Here is a 19,274-nt window from a genome sequence, read left to right on the forward strand (position 1 = left end):
TCGTGAAAAGTGAAAGAGCCACATCCGGTTTCACTCAAAGCTTATGTCTGGTGTTGGGTGTTTGGATGCACCGCTGACTGAAATCAGCTGACGTCAATGAGCGGCATGGCTGCAGAGTAATGTAGACTTCTTTTGAAACTTTTGGCTGTAGACAAGAGTGCATGTTTAGTGCGACTCCTCCAGAGCTGATTCAAGGACCATTATAGCTAGAGCCCCAATGATACCAATTTCCGGTAGCCATGCCCCATCATAAGCCTTACTATGAAGTATTTTTTCAATTGTGCTTTCCACACCCTTTTTCAGTGTCGCTGTTTACACTGAAATACCAAGAGCTGTGAGATGCACCACATACGAGGCAGCTGAAATATTTGCGACTTGGCTGGGGCTGTGTTTGCCCAGCACCTTGCAGAGGCAGAAACCCCTGTTTTCTTAACGACAAGCAAAACAGCAAGCTCAACCTTTAAAAACATCAGTGGGGTTAAGATTGCATGGAGGCCCATACACTTATCGTAAAAGTGGACACATGAGAAGGTTAAAAAGATGCAATAAACAAATGTTAATTACGGGGATCAGCGAGAGACTTCTTGTCCTTGGAAGATGTTTGTTTATAAGTGTTTATTTTTTCTGTTACATTGGGTCAAATGACATCTATAAGTACTGGAGATGTAAGATTTCAACCCTAACCCTAAACTTGAATCACAATCCTGATCATTACTTCCAAACAGAATAGCGTTATATAAAACACTTTCTTGATGTTTCCCAATGTCATGCATTATTCATTCACTCTCCACAAAGGTGATGCCAAGTTACTGTAGCCACAGACGACCTGACGGGGGCGTGGCTGCACCTACAACCCCAACAACCTCGACCAATCATACACTCACAAACCACATTCAAATATGCCAGAGGATACAGAAGGATGCACCCCACCGTCTGCCCAGCTTCGGGCTTTGAGGCGAGAGCTTGTTGCTTGTTAGTTCGCAAATGCTCTAACATTGAGCCACTGATGCCCCATACTACTCATACACTCATCTCAAATCAGCTTGGAACATCAGAAGCATCAGAGTGTTAGTTAGGTGTTTGCATTTGGCAAGTCATAAATAGTAAACCCATTGTGGTTTCACTCTCCTCAAAGTCAGATAAACAGCAACCTCTTAATAGGTAATAATGCCACAAACAGGTAAGACAATGAAACCAGTCAAAACTCAGATGTGTGCGCGTGGAGTTCACTGGAAGGCCATCATTGTCATCAAAAACATAGACTTTATTCGGCCGACTGCAGAGCTTAAAACAAAGTACACTCTGTTCAGGTGACGTGAAACTCTCAGAAAGTCCCTGGAAACATTTCTGGAAAACTGGAAATGTTCACTCCTGTGTTTAAAAATCAGAAATAATCTAGTTTGTAAAAGCACTAAGTGGGAGCAGGTGCAACATTGTGCTCACCTCATGTTTAATTTTGCAAATGTAACTCGAAGGCACTTTATCCTAAACTCCTGAAAATTCGACCATGATGTTGGAGGTCTGGATCCAACAATACAACACTGTGAGGGAACCGGGTCTAACAACAAGGAGAGGTTGTCAAATGGAGGGGATAAAGCGTTCTTTGTTGGGGCAAACCTCTGAGGAACACCGTCTCAAGCCAAGGTTGAGATGAGGAGATAAAAACACACTTTAGGGGTACTTACCCTGCACTTTAACGGTTACCCCCTGTTGGTTGGGTCGAGGTCCATTGCTGAGGTCTTCCTTTCATAATAACAGCCATTTCACTACAGCGTACGACTGCAGTGCTCTGCTAGGGTTCACTGCAGGTTCTCGAGGTCTAGTGAAGGCAGCAAGACCCAATCTCTGGTAAAAGGGAGTTGGTTATGCAGCAGCAAAAGAAAACATGTTGCAAAAAAAGTTAATCAAGGACAATGATAATAACCCACTTTTAACACTCTGATGTACGGTCTTTTCTGTGTGATGATAATGTAATACTCCAGTATAATGTGTAATGTCCAGTAATAGATGCTTTTGGAAACAGAAGAGCACATTGTAAACATTTTCATAGAGTAAAGTTATAATGACTTGTATTAGACACACACCTGGGCTGCTCTCAAAGCTGCATCTAATTTACGAAATATGTGGTCTGGATATACAGGGCATGTATATATAACACATGTCTGCTGTATTAATATGTGTATTCATCATTATGTGCACGGGAGTCTATACATGTGTTTTTGAACTCGCACTGACAGCGGGGGATGTTTCTTGATTACAAGGTGGAACTGCAGTGTGGGGAGACCTCTTGCACAATGATTACCCATGTTGGTGTGTTGAGAACATATGCAACCCAGTATCTGTAATTATAAGTGTCTATGTATGATATGTGATAGTTTTTTTTCCACGCATACCTCTATAAAAGCAGGTTTCTCGTAGGGTAATTAATGAAGACGATGTGGGAAAAGTCCAGAACTATGTGCGATGCAGATGTTTCAACGTACGGCACTATACGAGGTCTCATGCATTATCTGTGCCCAGCTCCAGCCCTTTGACATTAAAGAGACTTTACAAAAGATGTGGAGAATGTGAAAAAACAATGCATGCATCAGCCTTCAAAAAGCCCAGTCCAGTGGGGATATGGCTGGCAATTCTTGCAGACCAGGTGAGAAAAATTATGAGCAATAAAGTGTTACATTTCTTCAGGTAACATAAGAGCGACATTTTACTTTCACTCTTGGACAAACTGGACCAAGAAATGCATGAGGATGGACATAGAAAACAAGTAAGTAAGTAAGGAACAAGTCACCCATTCGCACTCTCATTCATACATCAATGTACGCAGACACTGGCGGCAAGGTGCCCAAGGACACAACAACAGTGTGCATTTGTAGGAGCTGGGATTCGAACCCACGACCTTCCGGTCACGAGACGACCGGTAGGGCGGTGACACTGTATCTCCCATTACAGTGTTGGAGATTCTTTCTTCATTCACTCTACACACTGTGGTGGTAAGTTACCTACAGTATCTAGCTGAAGCGCCTACGATCCCTCTGACCACCGCCATTCATTCATTCACGCATACACATAATTCATCCTGGCCTGTTGTACATGTTTTTAGTGGAGAGGAAACCTACGCATACATGGGGAGAACGTGTAAACTCCCCTCCTCTGGGGATCAAACACAGGATCTTAATGCTGTGAAGCACGAGCTCTAACCACTGCGCCAGACTATACATGTATTCCATTTCATTTTATTATCCATTTCATTTATTGGAATCTTTATTAGAGATAGTCAAATAACGTCTCATCTAACCCCCTCCTCAGAGTCACATGCAGTTTCTGGTTGTAATCAGAGTAAGGCAGTAATTACATTTTCCAAACTTGCACGGATTTCCTGACCACTGTTTCCTTAAAGTTTCAATGACAATTACCTCAGAGAAAAATAAACCTTTTCCTGGAGCTTTGAGGGCACCGCCGATTACAAATGAAGAAGTGACACTTGGAGGCATTTTCTAAAATCAAAATACATTATCAACCGTTTGCAGCCTTCAGGAAGCTCTTTACTAAACCTGTATTTTGTGCAGTTAAGGCTTTCTGCGTGTGCAATTTGTCTCGTTTCCTTGTTTATGTTTTTCAAAAAAGTGACTACAGGAATCATGCCAGCTTCTTGTAAATACAAGTTTGTCTTTGGTCACTCAGTGAATATAGACCTTTTACTTTTATGCTTTTATAAATCATGAAAATAAATTATACCTTGGCTCTTAAAAGCTTCTGGTGTTTCCTTTCGCCAGAGTTCATTCAGTTTAAGTATCACTCAGCCCAATCTGAATTACAGTTGCCCGATTGGTTCTGGTGTACACAGTCCCACTTACACATGTGTTCACTTTGGGGTGTCTATACTGTGCAAACCTAGCTCAGCACAGTTGTTTCCTTTACGGCTCGCTTGTGCTGAACTTTTCCCCCTGAGCTGCTTCCTGACATGTTTTAAAAGCCATTGTAGCTGCAGTAAAAGACCTGTTAAATTTTAGGTACACAGCGGCCAAGTGGAGAACGTTCATCAATATTTCGTTGGCTGAGGTGAACTGTGGGATGGGGAGGGCATGTGGGCACGTTATTGCAGGAAGTGACATAAGAGTGTACATGAGCCATTGGCAGCTTTTTCAGCCATTAACGGAGGTTATTGTTGAAAACGGTGAAAGCCTGTATTTACACATCAGGCTTAGGTTTCACGCGGGGTCCACTTGCAATAAAATTTAAACAAAACATACCTGTATACTGTCGAAGTCCCAATATGAGTTCATTGGAGAAGTGATACGGCTGCAAGTGCTCCCTGAGGATGGCACTGTGTTGCTTTTTGTGGCTCTCTGTGCCCGCTCAAATACAGGAAGCCATTGCGTTAAAGCCACAACCCACTCTTGTGTTTCACGCAGCTCCCCTCGGGTGTTGGCTGATCCCCAGTGACTTATTAGAGGAGTCAAAGGAGAATTTACTACCATTAATAATTTAATTAGGTACAGCAAAATGCAAACACTCAATGCAAGCAAGAAGCATAAGGTCCCAGGTTTGGTTCCCAGACTGTGAGAAGCCTGTGTTTGCCATGCGTGGTGCTCTGGTTTTCATTATCAACCTAAAACATCCTCCAGCCATTATCCTTCAGCCATGCCGGAGTCCAAACTTAGCTCAAGATATAGTCCCTACGCACTGCTCTTGCCAAAGCTGCCAATAATCCATCACCAGACCTGCTCTGAGAATTTCTCAGCTCAGTGTGTTTGCTGCCTTCAGAGGGAGCTCTAGGCAGAATCCTGACCACAGTTTCCGGCCCTGAATGTTGAGTACCCCAGTGTTAACTCTTTGTCATGATGAACAATGGGGTATTCCTCTACATATGCATACAGTATATTGTATACCAGGGGTGGGGAACCTCTGTTGTGCCCGCCCCTTTTCTCTGATCAGTTAACATAGGGCTGGAGAAGTTAAGATAAAATCAGTTACTATACAAAAACAAAGACAATTTTAGGCTGCGCAGAGAAGCGGTGCAGGGTTGACATGTTGGTGCAAGTAAACATTGGACATTTTACACAAATCAATCGATTTGTTTAAATGATGCTTTACAGGAAGTGTCAATACAACGGAAGTGCCGAGACAATAAAACTTTTTTTTTTTTAAGTTCAGATCCAACATGACAGCAGCGACTCCATATTTATATATAAAGCTTTAGACCATGTTCTAAATAGTTTAGATGGAAAGTTGACAGCGGGTACGTCATACGTCATCTGATACGATGATACGACTGGCTGTGGCTACGTGCAGACGCATATGATAGACATTTGTAGCACCAAATAAACAGCTATGGACAATCGTAAACAACACCTCTGCTACGAGAAAATGAATTGTTGGTCCCCAGACTAAATATAATTGTGATATTTTGTCTGCCGATAGCCAGGCTACGTGCCTAGTATGTGGCGAGGCGCTGGCAGTGATGAAGAAGGCAAATCTCGAGCGCCATTACGCCCGGAGTTTGGGGACCCAGCAAGCAGCTTTCACAAGACTGACCCAAACTTGGAAAACCAGCTTCGAGTAGCATCATTATCACTCCCAGATGACGTCACACGCCTCAACAAAGATAAAACAATTCAGTGAGTCTGACATAGAAATGATGATCCTCCATACTATCAGTCCTACCTCAGTGTTGTATGAACTCTAGAATGTTTGTTGCTTGATTGTAAAGCCCTTGGGGTACTTTGGGGTAAAATTTGATGTGAAAAAGGTTCCCTACCCCTGTTGTATACTGGCATATTGCAGCTTGGTGATAATATTAGTTTGTTTCCGTATCGGGGGCAAAAAAGCCATTACAAGGCACCAATTCTTTACAGACTTGCAGCCTGGTTGACATTGCGCGTGATGGAAGCAGACATCCAGACAGGCAGTAATAATACACAGAGAGATATAAGTATGGCTCTCCAGGGGCACCAGCACTTTTTATGTCGCCTGACTTTGAGTTTGGCGGTTTGGGAAGTTTGAGGGAATGAAGAGGATACAGACTATGTGGTCAGAAAACAAAGACGGAAAGAATTATAATGAAATCATATTATCAAGCAGTGGTGAAGTTACTGCGGAAAAGAACAATAGAGCTGCAGTTTATTTATATAAAACAGAGATCTGCTGCTTTAATGAGGGCAAAGGTTAGGCAACCAAAAACCATATGTGATCAAATTACAGAGGCTGGCCTTCATTGTAATCACTGCTAGATGTTACCGAATGTGAGAATGAAACACATTTACTAGTTGGCCTGTAAATCTTTCAGTAAATAATGTGTCCAGTGCCACACGCTAAACTGTTTCACAGTCCTGCCTCTGACTACAGACAGCAGGTTTTTTGTCTGCTATATGTGAACGCCATAGGAAACATATGGCCGGCCTGATAGCAGTGTGCAATGGTTTTCAAAAAAACTGTGTCTCAAAAGTGTCCAAATTAGAAAAGGTACCAACTGAAATGCTAACTATAGCATGAATTAGATTGAATAATAAAGCACAAACTCTAAGGCCTCCTTCAGTGGCCTCTTTTCACCTTGTGTTGTCCTGTTGAATGAAACCGAGGGACCAAAGTTCATCAAAAGAAAGAAAACATTTCATAACTCGATGTCAGTATCTTTTATAATCTAAAGTAAAACAATGGGTAAACTATCTCGCTTGGCAGACAAAAACAAGAAATCTGACATGCTTTAGAATAATAGTGAACCTACACAGATGAGAGAGTATTTACTGTCTGTAGAAGGTGAACATGTAGCAACAAGCCCAGTCCGAGTCGTATAAAAACGCCAGGATTCGGACACGGCTTTTTGATGTGAATGCACACTCCACTGCCATGGTTAAACAAAGGCGCTCTCTGAGGTAAACTGTGGGAGACTGCGGGACAGTTAGACATGGCCTACTCTCCAGACGACTGAACTGCTCTCAATATAGAAGGTCAAATTATACCTCTGACTGGACACTATTGAAAAAGTGGGGTCAACAGTGACTCAGCAGTTTATGAGGCATGTCATGTACGTCACGCGGTCAGGTTTTTGTTTGCATGCTAATAATTAAGATTCCTTTAATTTTCTGTCTCGGAAAATCAAAAATAGATGGCTGACCATTTCAGTCTATGGCCAGCAGGTCTAAGGTGTCGTGGCATTAAAGCAGTACTAAGTAACTTGTTTGCCTTAATAAATCCTTTTCATAGTCTCTCTGGGGGTAATACAAGAGTTCATGGGATGATTGAGGGGGTCTTTCATCTCCCCCCTAGTGTCTCTGGCCAGATAACCACTCTTGCAGCTGTCCCGGCTCCGACCCGGAGGCCCCAATACAATAACAGAATCACGAAGAAGAGGCTAACAGGCTAACAGGCAAAGCTAACTGCGGGCTAGCGCCACTTAAACAGTATTTACAGCCAAGTTTGAGAGAAAAAAATTATCTCCATTATGTACTTGGATGTACAATATCCCTCTCTCCCTTTGTCTGTTCTGTTAGCGTAGTATTTACTCTCACGGACAATTAATGAGGGGCATGAGTTACTTAGTACTGCTTTAAATGTGTCAGAGTGATTAAGTCCATTGATGTTGTAAAGTGGTTGTTGAGCTACAGCAAGACTTATGGAAGAATGGAGTTCCTCTGACATAGAAATGTGAAACATTAATCATATTTAAACCATTTTCATTATGAATATCATCACGTTTCATGCCTGTTTTACAATAACGTTGTCTTTGGGGACAATAATGAAACCATGATGGTGAAATCATATCAATAATAATAGGTTTTCTCTCACATCCACTGACACAGAGCTATAGAGGTGACCACCCGGGGGAGATGTTTATTTGTCTGCTTATGTGGTTAGCAGTATGGATGTCTGCTCCACATGGTTTTTCACTGAGTAAAAGTGAGGACTGAGGATACGTGTGGGCGACAGAAGCTAAATTTTGTCCATAGCTGACTGTGTGGGTGTTCAGAGTCTGTGTTTGGGTATGGAATAATAGTGCTTTGTGCTGGCAGTCCGTCTTTTTGGCAGTTGTACAAAAATGCATTCATAGCCATCGGACAAAAGCAATATTACACACACTACCCTCAGTTCCAGTATTGGCAACTCCATTTTGTACTATTCTTTAATTGCATTGCCATTGACAACCATCATTGGCAAATAGTCGGGGAAACCATTTATGTGACAACCAACCCCTTAGTCCATGGGACAACATCCCCAAAGGAAAACATGACAAACACTAGAGCTCACATGGCTTAAGCTTGAAAACTTAAAGACAGGAGACAATTCATGACTCTAAGTCTTGGGCTATTGATATATATTCGGTATTTCAGAAACGAATCACCAACAAAGTTACAAAACAAAAACATCAGACACTTGAAAAATTGGTCAGATCCATCAAAGAAACCTTATCTCCTCACATCAATGTTTTTTTTAAATTAATGAAAACATATTATAGCAGAAGCAGAATGTTCATCAGGTTACAGCGCCCCCTAGTGTGGCTGTAAAAAGCAATAAGACAAGCCCTAGTCCTCCTTGCTCTATGGTCAAGTTTTGGGATAAAATCTATTGAACTAATACTAATACTCTGACAAAACCCGACTTAGTACATTTTCTTCCATCGCAAAGAATAAAATATAATCTAAATATCTGAGTGAATGTAGTTAACTGCTCTCTAATTTAAGCACATTATATGGGTTTATAGATGTTGGTGCATGTTTCCTGATCTCAGTGGCTTCTCTGATCCATCGACATGGATGACCAGGTGACGCTTCTGAGGAAGATCAAGTGATTGAAACTATAAAACAGGTAAACAAACCTTCTGTCTTACTAAAAGAACAATCTTCCACAGGCTAAATATTTATTGATTACAATTGTCACGTAGGACATCATTTGGGTAAAACGTCTACTATTCCTGTGACTGTAGACAGACTTACAAATGCAACAAGTTCACTCTAACAAGGTACTGTTTGAGTGAAATGCTTGAAATGCGTAAGTGGACACCAAACGGACTTGGTGCTTGAAACACATGAGCTTTAAAGAGATGGATGACTCCAGAAATGTGGGGGCATTGTATCCTGAGTAGGCAAGAGAGGAGCGCCTGTTTTTTTGCACATCTTTGGGAGATGCCGTGTGTTGGTGTGTTTCTGTACTGTTTCTGCAGGTGTTGGCCATATTGAGAAAGAAAAGACAAAGAGGGAAAGCAAAGCAGAGGCGACAGGTACTTGGCAGCTCATGGGTCGAGTAATGCCGCTTAAATAGGCCTTTCCCACACGCACGGACCCACTCTCATAGCCAGGCGGTGCAGGACACACAACAAACACCACTGAAACTTGTAAAGACACGGGGCTGATGAATTGGTGCTAGGTTAATTGGGGTTAGCTAAGCAGCCACAATCCGTTCAGTTGTCCAACATTTTCTTTAAAGCCACCACATTGTACTTAATGTAACACTGCCCGTTTTCAGTGAGTTCGAATGAGTCACTCTTCTCCACCATTTTCCAGAGGTGATATCATGCCTCTAAGTGACTACAGCCTATTGGCATTGTAAATTATTACTGTTCACTTTAACGTGTCCTTTGGTATTATTGTTACTAATATTATGTATTTTTTTTGCAAGTGGGGGATTAGCCACTGTACCTGTTTATGAAAATGGTCAACTGTCCAATAGACATCATAAGACCTATAGTCCATTTAACTCATGCTCCTCCTTTGGTTCACTTCAGTTTCTCGTCTCACCACTGTGATCTCAGTGCAAAAAGGTCCTGGGTTCAATTCCTGGGCAGGGTGTGTTCTCTCCTCCAGGTGCCACTATAATAGGTCATGGCATATCTCCAGACTGCCTCTTTATGCTGGGTGTCGTTTTTTTTACGTTTCCTTTATTTATTTGAATTAGCACAGTGCACATTTATTAACACGTCAGCATCAAGCCTCAATGTAAATGTACCAGAATTAGCATAATAGCTAAATTACATCCGTTGTCCTAAGGCAGGTAAAGACACATTCATTGACTGAAGAGAAACACAGACATAGTACTCCAAGTACTATGACATGATACAGAACAAAGTTGCAGTCACAGAGGTCAGTTACAAGGACAGCCACAGGTGAGATAAACACGCCCAAGAGGTTACATTGATAATCTGAGTGCACGATACGTTTTTTAAGACCTTTTTAAAAAGGCATGGTAATTGTTTAAAGTTTACTGCTTTACATCTTGTTCTATTATTTGTGTTAGCGTCACAGCGCCTCACACTGGAAGATGAATTTTGCCGTTTTCACAGACCTGAGTCAACCCATGTGGACGCACACATTTACTAAGCTGGCTTCGGGCTTACAAAGAAACTTTCTGAAAACATAAGCGTTTTGTCTTTGTGTGATTTCCCAAACACACTTTTAGCTACCAGCTTACATTCAAGTATATTCTGGCTCTCAGATTTCGATGAGCACCTGTTTCTCCTGCCTACAGTGGTGATCTAGCAAGCGCTCACAACTCCCTTCCTTATAATATTGAAATACTGTTCAGTTTCACGTTTTTAGATAGGAAAAGTGACGCAATCAGATACTGCATGTTTGTGAACAGCGGGCCTCAGTTCGACATTTAGGTTATATACATTACACACATGTAGCAAAGAACAACTGAAGAGCCAGGGTCTCCATTGAGATTTAACAACCACAACATATGCATTGAAATACACACCCACACAAACACAAAAACATTTCTACGCATCTACTTCATTCACAACACAGCAAACCGGCTGTCCAAACGCAAACAGGAGGAAACAGACAAATTATCTGTTTCTCCTGGAATGCCTTGATGGAGAAGAGTGTCGGCCAACTCCTGTGACTGGAGACAGTGAAAGAATGCACATCGCTCGTGCTCTTAGCGCACTCAGGACATGTAAAATAACTTCTCTATAAAAAATAGCAAGTATTGGTCTGTGTGTGTGCAATACCGACTCGCCTTTAGTCCGAAATGTGCTGACTAGGATAAACAGATGACCAACACTATGTAACAGTGTAGTTTTTAATCTTGTTTGCTGTGAGGGTGTGGCGGTGGGTGTGTCCATTCAAGGTACCAATGAACTCCAAAAGGGAAGGAGCTCTAAACCCATTTAACTGCAGACTAACCTTACACACCGTGTCTCAAAATATGTCCAGATAAACACAACTTTTACTTTGACTCTGAATTTGGTGAGCAGTTTGTATAGCAGTTTGTTAAAATAAACAACTTTGGTGTTCCTGCTCTGTCTTCTGCCAATGTGCGCCGGTGTGGAAATCATAGCCAAAGAAGTGAATTGAACTGATCTGACCAGTCTTCGAACTCCTGCACCGAAACAGACCAAAGGAGACCAGGCCAAATTATTAAAAACAACAGACCTCACCTGTAATGTCAAACAACTGCAAACTCTATCAGCCTGTTCAGGTAATGCACACCAGCATTTTTGAAAAATCTCTCTAAAATCCTAAATTATTCAGAACAAACTTTTTTTTTTTAATCACTTTTCTCACCTATAATTAAGAGTTTAGTGCCTTGCTAGGACATCGCTCACTCTGAGTTCACAAACCTTTGAGGTGTGACATTTGCAAACTCACATATCTTGCAACTCAACAATTCTTGCAAGGTTTGTGAGTTTACAAAAATATTATCTTGTGCAGTTCTGTACAGCTGCCTAGATGATCAGGGAACAAAATGATCCATTCATTCCCTGTGCTGGCTGGCAACCGGAAAGCGGCCGGAAATACACAGGAGAGCGGCGCGATACAGGCAATCAGAGCGGCGACGGCATTCATCTAGCGCTGAAATCAATTCAACTCTTTGCAAATAATGCGTAATTGGCTAATGCACTTCCGCTGCATCTCAAACCCCACCTCCACGTGCTCCTGGATAAGGACGCAAGTCTCAAAAGTGCGACCATTTTTGTGCGCCTAAAAATTTCCAACTTCTCCCTTGCTCCTCTGCGTTCATATTTTTTAAGATAAGATGTAAAAACACAAAATGACAACATCATGGGAACAATATGTGAATGGAAAATAACTTGCAAGAGAGAGACTGAAGGAGCTTTCTGTTTCAAGAAGAGACCCCAAAGCAAATATCCACGATGCTGCTGCCTCTGTGCCAACGTCTGATCGAAAGTGAAAGTTCCTCTTGGTCTCGAAGTGATCCCAGAGAGCCGATCACAGATTGGTAAACTATAGCTAATATACTTTTGGAAAACCTTTAGGCTACAGATCAATTTCCCCTTATTTTAAAATAATTTGTCTGAACACTGAATAAACAACAAACACACTGTTAATGTGAAGATGGTGTGAAAAAAAATAACACAATGGACATTATGCGTTTTAAATAGATTTTAAATGGACATATGCATCATTGTGGCGTATAAACATAAAATATTAGTGCACCTCAACGTTTAAGAGTTTATAAACTGAAATCTTGCAGCTGCGGTGGAAAAAAAACAAAAGTATCACCTTTGTTTGTTGGGCCATTGAGAAACAGGATCCACAGGTGTAGTTGCGTGTTAAGGTCTATTAACTACACATCCTCCACCTCCAAGCTATATTCATCTTTTGACATTTTTACGAAAGTGAAAAATTGGTTGGGATTATATTGAGCCAAAGCGCACAGGTGGTCAAAATGTTTTACATCCAAAAAAAGGTCTCCTGGCAACTTGCAGTACATATGAGGGGAGGAGTGGTGATTGATGAGTCACTAGCAATGATATCTCTTGTTTTCAACACCTGGTAATGATAATGGTTCACAGAGAAGGACCGAGTGTGTGAGAGCCTCCTGTATTTATCAGGCTCTGTGTGTGGTCAGAGGAGAGGGAGGGCATACTCTCTTTTGCTGGAACATAATGTTCATTTTTGGCATACTTTTTTTTTTGTCTTGTATAATGTGAATTTAAAGACCAAGAAAATACTTAAGGGCATTTTAATGCCAAAAGATTTAATTCATATTTTGTAATTAAAAGTATTTTATCAATGATAAACATTGTGTTCTACACAAACACAATGAGTCACATTGGAGTGGCTTTCATTCTTATCTCAAAACAAGTAGATTCTTGATCTGATTCCTTTACAGGATGGGGCCAGTCTTCAGATTTCCCCTTGTGAAAAAACATGCACAGTAAGGTACTTCTCCAGCTCGATACAGTAGTCCTGAGTCTGACCAAGTTCCTGACCCAAGATTTAGTCCCTTGGTGATGTAACGCAGTCACCCACAGTTCCACAAAGTTTATCCAAAGACCAATGATTAAAGGATGGGTCAAATGCAGAAAATTTCCTTAAACAGGGATCAAAATGGCCACAAGCACAACAAATCTCCAGCTTTGTGACCAGCAGCTCCTTAGTCAAAGCCCAAAGAGAAGAAGAGAACAAAAGAACAACTCTTTGGTCTTATTTACACAGTAACTCTGTGTGTTTGAGACTACAGTAATCAGTGCACTTTCTAAAGTATGCCAATACTTACAATCACAGATTTTTACAACAACAGTTCTCAGATAATATGCAAATGGTCGACCACTTAGCGTCACACACATAAACACATGCTTCCACACTAAAAGCATGCTGGGAAAAATTCACTCACACAGCTGTGAATGTAGGTGTCATGCAAATCGCGCCAAATATAACGGCTCTGTTTTTCTAACAGCAGCTATTGGCGCAGCCACATGATAAAATTCCTCTCCAACATCTGTCAAGAAAAAGTGCGACTACATTCACTAAAAAGTAATGTGGCAGCGGCCAAAGCCAGATCTGATAGCAATAAAAAAGAAACATCTTGGATAGAGATTTAATAGCACAATGGGAAAGAAAGAAAGGGTTGGATGAAGACCTGACCTTAATTCTTTTTTTTTTTGAGTCTGTTACTTTTTTGTGTCCCTTAAGAAAATTTGGAATAAAAACAAACAACTGATTTTATGTGTTTTTTTTTGTATCACCTGATACATGATGAGGCTGCCAGGGCCTTTAGGTAAGGAGCTATAGTCACATGTAAAACAGTTTGGATTAATCAGTTTGGACTTGGGTTTCTGGCCTAGATGGGGCCTGTTTGTGAGTTTGCATGGTCTCTTTGTCGTTCCTCCTAATGCTCCCGTTTCCCACCAAAAACATGTACAATATGCCAGAATGAATCACTTTGTTTGTGAGTTTCAGTGTGGGAAAATGGATGTAAATTAGCTCAATCCAGATTGCGCTGACATTCATGAGTCGTGTGTTCAGAAGTAAACCTGTCCAACCAAATAAACAAATAAAACAAATAAGAAATCAAGTTCTATCTATCTTAAACAGCTCGTGGAAAAAGATTCTCTGCTCTTATCATTTAACTCAAAGCCTAAAACTTGACCTGGAGTTTTGCACAATAGACTTCAACAAAACAGAAGGTACGACTTTTAGTGATAACATTATTAATGCAATGTTTAACATCATAACTTGGCAAAAGTGGGATTGATATTACAATGCACATCAAATTTGCACTGTAATGTTAACCTGGCTCTTGCTGACAAAAGGCTGACTAAAGAGGACCTGAATTTGCTGCTGATTGGATCAATTGCATTTTCAGATGCCCAGACTTCCCTGTCCATGCACACTCTCTCCAGCTCTGGGGGCTCCTGAAGCATTCCCAGGCCAGTTTAGAGACATAGGGGGTCATTCACTAAGCCATGTGCTAAATAGCGAGTGCTATTTTCTGAGCGTGTTGCACTTGATTTACTATCAGAAATTGTGCGTGTTATTAGTGCCACAAATGTGATATGCAAATGTGTTTACAGCACGAGCACATGCAGGCTGAGCTAAACTTCTGCTTTTATTCCTGACTGAGCGTCTTTGAGGGAACATTTACAAAGTTATGATGTATAAATGACATATGTCCACAATCAATGATTTATTGTCACTTTAATTAAAAAATGAATAATCCTTATTATAGCAAAACAATCCTCTTCGCCTTAAAGAAATAGTCTATAGATACTCTCTGTGATTTGTCATATCTGGGATGGAAACTATAACTAGCAGGAAAGAGCTGAGCGCTGCTGGATGTTTGTCTAAAGATTATGAGGTTTGTATCATAGACTGATCAAAAGCAGAGAATATTGATCCAGCAGGCATACACACAGGCCCAGATACAAACATTTGAAAACGTTTAGAACACCACATTTACACCTTCTTCCCATTGTACTTATTTCTTGCGCAGCTTTACTTCACATAATTGAAATAAATATGTCAGCACGTGCTAAACGCAATCATTTGCATTTTTCCCGTCTCAAATTTTGCACATCGTGCCTTTGCCTTTGTTTGCATATCCATGCGCTAACTTTGCACTGCAGCCTTTGCCGTTTTTTAGAAATGCAAATATCAACTGCTCCTGCTTTTTGCTCCACTTTGGTACACTCTACCATGTTAGTGTTAAAATGCTTAGTAAATGACCCCCATAGTCCCTCCAGCATGTATAGGTTTTCCCTGGAGCTGCCACCAATGGTTGGAGCCCAGTGAGAAGCAGCGGATCCCTTTAAACTGCTACCTTATTTGTGGTCAGGTTGTTTGAGTGCCCAAATGATCCTAGGACCAATGCTGTCTAGTGTTTTATACCCTTGGTCTCCCATGGCAAACAGGTCCTATAGGTGAAGGGCCAGACTAACAGCTCAGCCTGAATTGTGGGCCTGTCCCACTGTGGACTCACTATCTGCAGAGGGAGCTGTAAGGGCCGGGTGCAGAGAGGACTGGGTCAAAGGCGCCTCAACGGTCCAGTCCACACTCAGAGCATCTGGCTCTGGAAGTGAAATGTCACCTCGCTGTTGTTAATTTGTATCAATAAAAGTGCTTGTGGTTGTCTGGAAATGCTACACCCACTCACTTACGGCAATATGACCACGTGATTGGCTCGTATCACTGGTGGAGCAGAGTAGACTGTGACGGAATCAGCCGAAGATGGATTTTCATGAGTTTGTGAACTCAAAAACAATACAGCATTCAGCACAAGGTAAATAAACTCATGTGTTCAGAGAACTTATGATCACCAGAGAGGCTTTTCAGGCCTACAGGCCTCAGAACACTCACCTTCTGGGTATTTGCTTCACTCCTGAGGCATGCTCACAGACATTCCCGAAACATCATTGTTAAATGTGTAACGGGGGCAACGATTAAAGTTGTGTTCAATGAAGTTAAGCCCTGTTAAACAAGCCTCCCTTTTCAGCATTGAAGATGGAAGACATATGTTCCTGATTACACACAAGCCAGGAAATACAATAGGCCTCGTTTACCAGGTTCTTGATCCTGTACGCCAGGACTCAGCCTGACACTTTGCCACAACTCCAAACCACAAACAGTGACATGGAAATGTGAAACCAGTAAACAATTCATGTTTTTGCTTTACTACACATTTCTGGGTTGGGTTGGAGCTGTAAACTACAGAGTTGACCAAAGGTGAACTGCTTATGGTTCACTGTGCACGAGGCCATGATAACTTTGATAACATACAGAAATACAAGACATTGCCCTGTCAAATGTCCACATAGTTAGGCTGAAACAACAAAGTCTCATATTTACAGTATTCCCCCAATAATGTAATAGCTGCATTACATCTCTTTGGGGACGGTGGTGATGAAACTACTTTATTTCAGCCAGTGAGAATGTGGTTTTTAAGTGAGTGAAAGTTCGGTAGTCGGAAAGACTATAAATCACTTAGGGGGTAATTTAGGTTAGGTTTCTTTATTCATACCCGTAGGTAAATTAGAGTGCAGTGCAAGAGGTTTCACCAAGTGTTACCAAGCGTTAAAAGAACACTTTGCCAAGTGTTTGCCCGTGAGCAAAACAAGTAGCACGTGCAAAAGTGGATGAGCGACAGAATCAGTCACCCATTTTTTACACATCAGATTTGAGGCTCTAAAAAACTGACTACATGCGATTTCAAATGGTAAAAAAGATGCAACATGACTCACTCACTATTTAGCATCTGTGCTGCTAAAGGACCTCATTGTGTCTTGCACTGTGTGCTGTTAAGTGCGACGGCATTAAAGCCGTCTTGCCTTTGTAGTGGTGGTTGATGTAAAAAAAAAAAAAAACTGTAGCATCAATGTGGCTACCACAGGGCAGCTGCCCCAAATACCTTTTTACTTCCAATCATTCTCTCCTACACCACATTCAACTAGACTAAGTAGACAGTAATACATACAACTGTTTTGCTCATGGACACAATGACAGAAGTTTGATGCATTATTTTTATTAAGTTGGAGCAAGGATTGAACCGTCCAGTTACAAGAGGACAATTCTACCTGTTGCCCTTTTTCACTATTTTAGGAGCAAACTAGCCATTATGGAGTCGTTATATTTCCATACAGCAGTACTTTACTTTATGGTGTAAATGATGCCTTGGAGACGAAACAGGATATTCATTAATTGTGAAAGAAGGCTTTTTCACAATTGTGTTGTTCCCACTCACCTGCAGCATCAGCTTCATGATAGCCGGGAATGTATAGAAGAAAAATGCAGTCCGTTTCACAATTACACCTCATTTCCTGTCTAACAAATACACTTTTTTCAGCTTCATAAATCATAGGAAATATCAGTCACCGTAAATCTTAGACGGGGATTTAAATCAGCTGTTTGCAGAATGTTCTGCCCCAGCCTCAGATGGACTAATGTGTGGAAATGTGTGATAATTAAACCCAGGTGTTCTCTCTGTGGGGAATACGGTTTCCCAATATCCGTTAACACAACTAAGAACTCACTTCTGCTCATTTCAGCGCATACCTGCCGTGGCTTTGATGATTGTGTGATTGCTTCCCTTCGATGGCTGCTTCAAGACACATCTGATGAGTTTTGTTATCCAATGCAGCAATAATAGCAATATTATTTGTATATTTGTATTTGTTTTGTATATTTGCATATTTCAACAAGGCATATCAAAAGCCTTATGCTAAAGTGGGTGAAAGAGCTATTTCATGTAGCATCATTGTCTGGGATAGCAGCATGAGTAACTAACTTTCCATACAATATCAATCAACACCGTGATTGTTCCCATAACCATACCTCATTGCAAAAGCCATGAATGCCTTCAAGCACCAGAAAGTCTTTGAATAGTGGATAACCACAGTATCAATTGTGGTGATAAATCTCAGCGACCAATAACATGTTATCAAAAAAAGTGTACACTTCCTCACCCCACCCAAAAAAGCAAACAAACACATTTGCTTCTGTCCATAAAGTTTCAACAAGTGTTCTCAGAACCTGTGCATCCGGTGCCCACAAGCAGTGGAAATTATATTCCCAAGGCGCTGTCTTTGTAGTTTGTCAGCATACATTTAACCACAGGCTAAACGCCGCGTTCATGTCGTCTATAATGTTAGAAATATCCTGTAATGTCAAGAATATCCTGCCTGCAGTCCTGTTCAGGCTCTCCCACATTTTCCTTGTCAGTTCAGGTTTTGGGAGAGGGGCAATACTACTGGCATGCCTCAGCATTGATTAAAGGAAATGCTTACATCACAATGACTCCAAGAGAAACAAGCCATTTGCTCTCACAGATGGCTTTATCCAATAGTGGAGGGGCTTTAAAGTGGAAAATGGACAGGTGTGCTGGCTGCTTAGTGTGTAAAATGCACAGCTAGGAAACTGTTGCATGTGTTTCATAGCAACACTGGAGATGTTGCTGTCTATAAAACTTTACAAGTTGTCAGGTCTTTAAACCGTCTGGTGAAAGGTGATGTATTAAGGTGGGTTGTAAGGTTTTCTATAAGGGTTATGCTTGTCGAAGAGGGAAAGAGATTGAATCGCAATTGTGTCGGCTTAACATCAAGAGCTACCGGATAAAGGATGTATATCACATATCTCCCACATTGGGCTTTGGAGTGATATATTAATGCCTCCTTATCACATGTCAAGCGACTGTAACATCCTTCTGTATCTGTCTTCTATAGAATCAGACGCTTTCGATGACTGACAACGCCGGCCTTATGCAAAGAAAACAACTCATGAATTCACAGTGGAACCTAAGTGATAAGTGATGATGCCTAAAAATGCAACATCGTTACATTCCTCAAAAACAGAATTCAGTTTATACTCATTTTAAGATGATAAAACTTGCTTCATGTTAACGGCGTTCCACATCCCTGTAGTGTTTAACTTTGAGCATTTACACAGAGGAAAAGAGCTTATGCAATTTGTGGCGATAGATGAAGATGCATCGTTTCAACACTTTACAAGTACTACTTTAACCCACCCAAAAGTACATGGATGTTCCAAGTCAAACACAATCAGTCTTGGCTAAAACGTTTCCTTGGCAAGAGCACGTCC

This window comes from Gobius niger (genome assembly GCF_951799975.1).
Source record: "Gobius niger genome assembly, chromosome: 20".
NCBI lineage: Eukaryota > Metazoa > Chordata > Actinopteri > Gobiiformes > Gobiidae > Gobius > Gobius niger.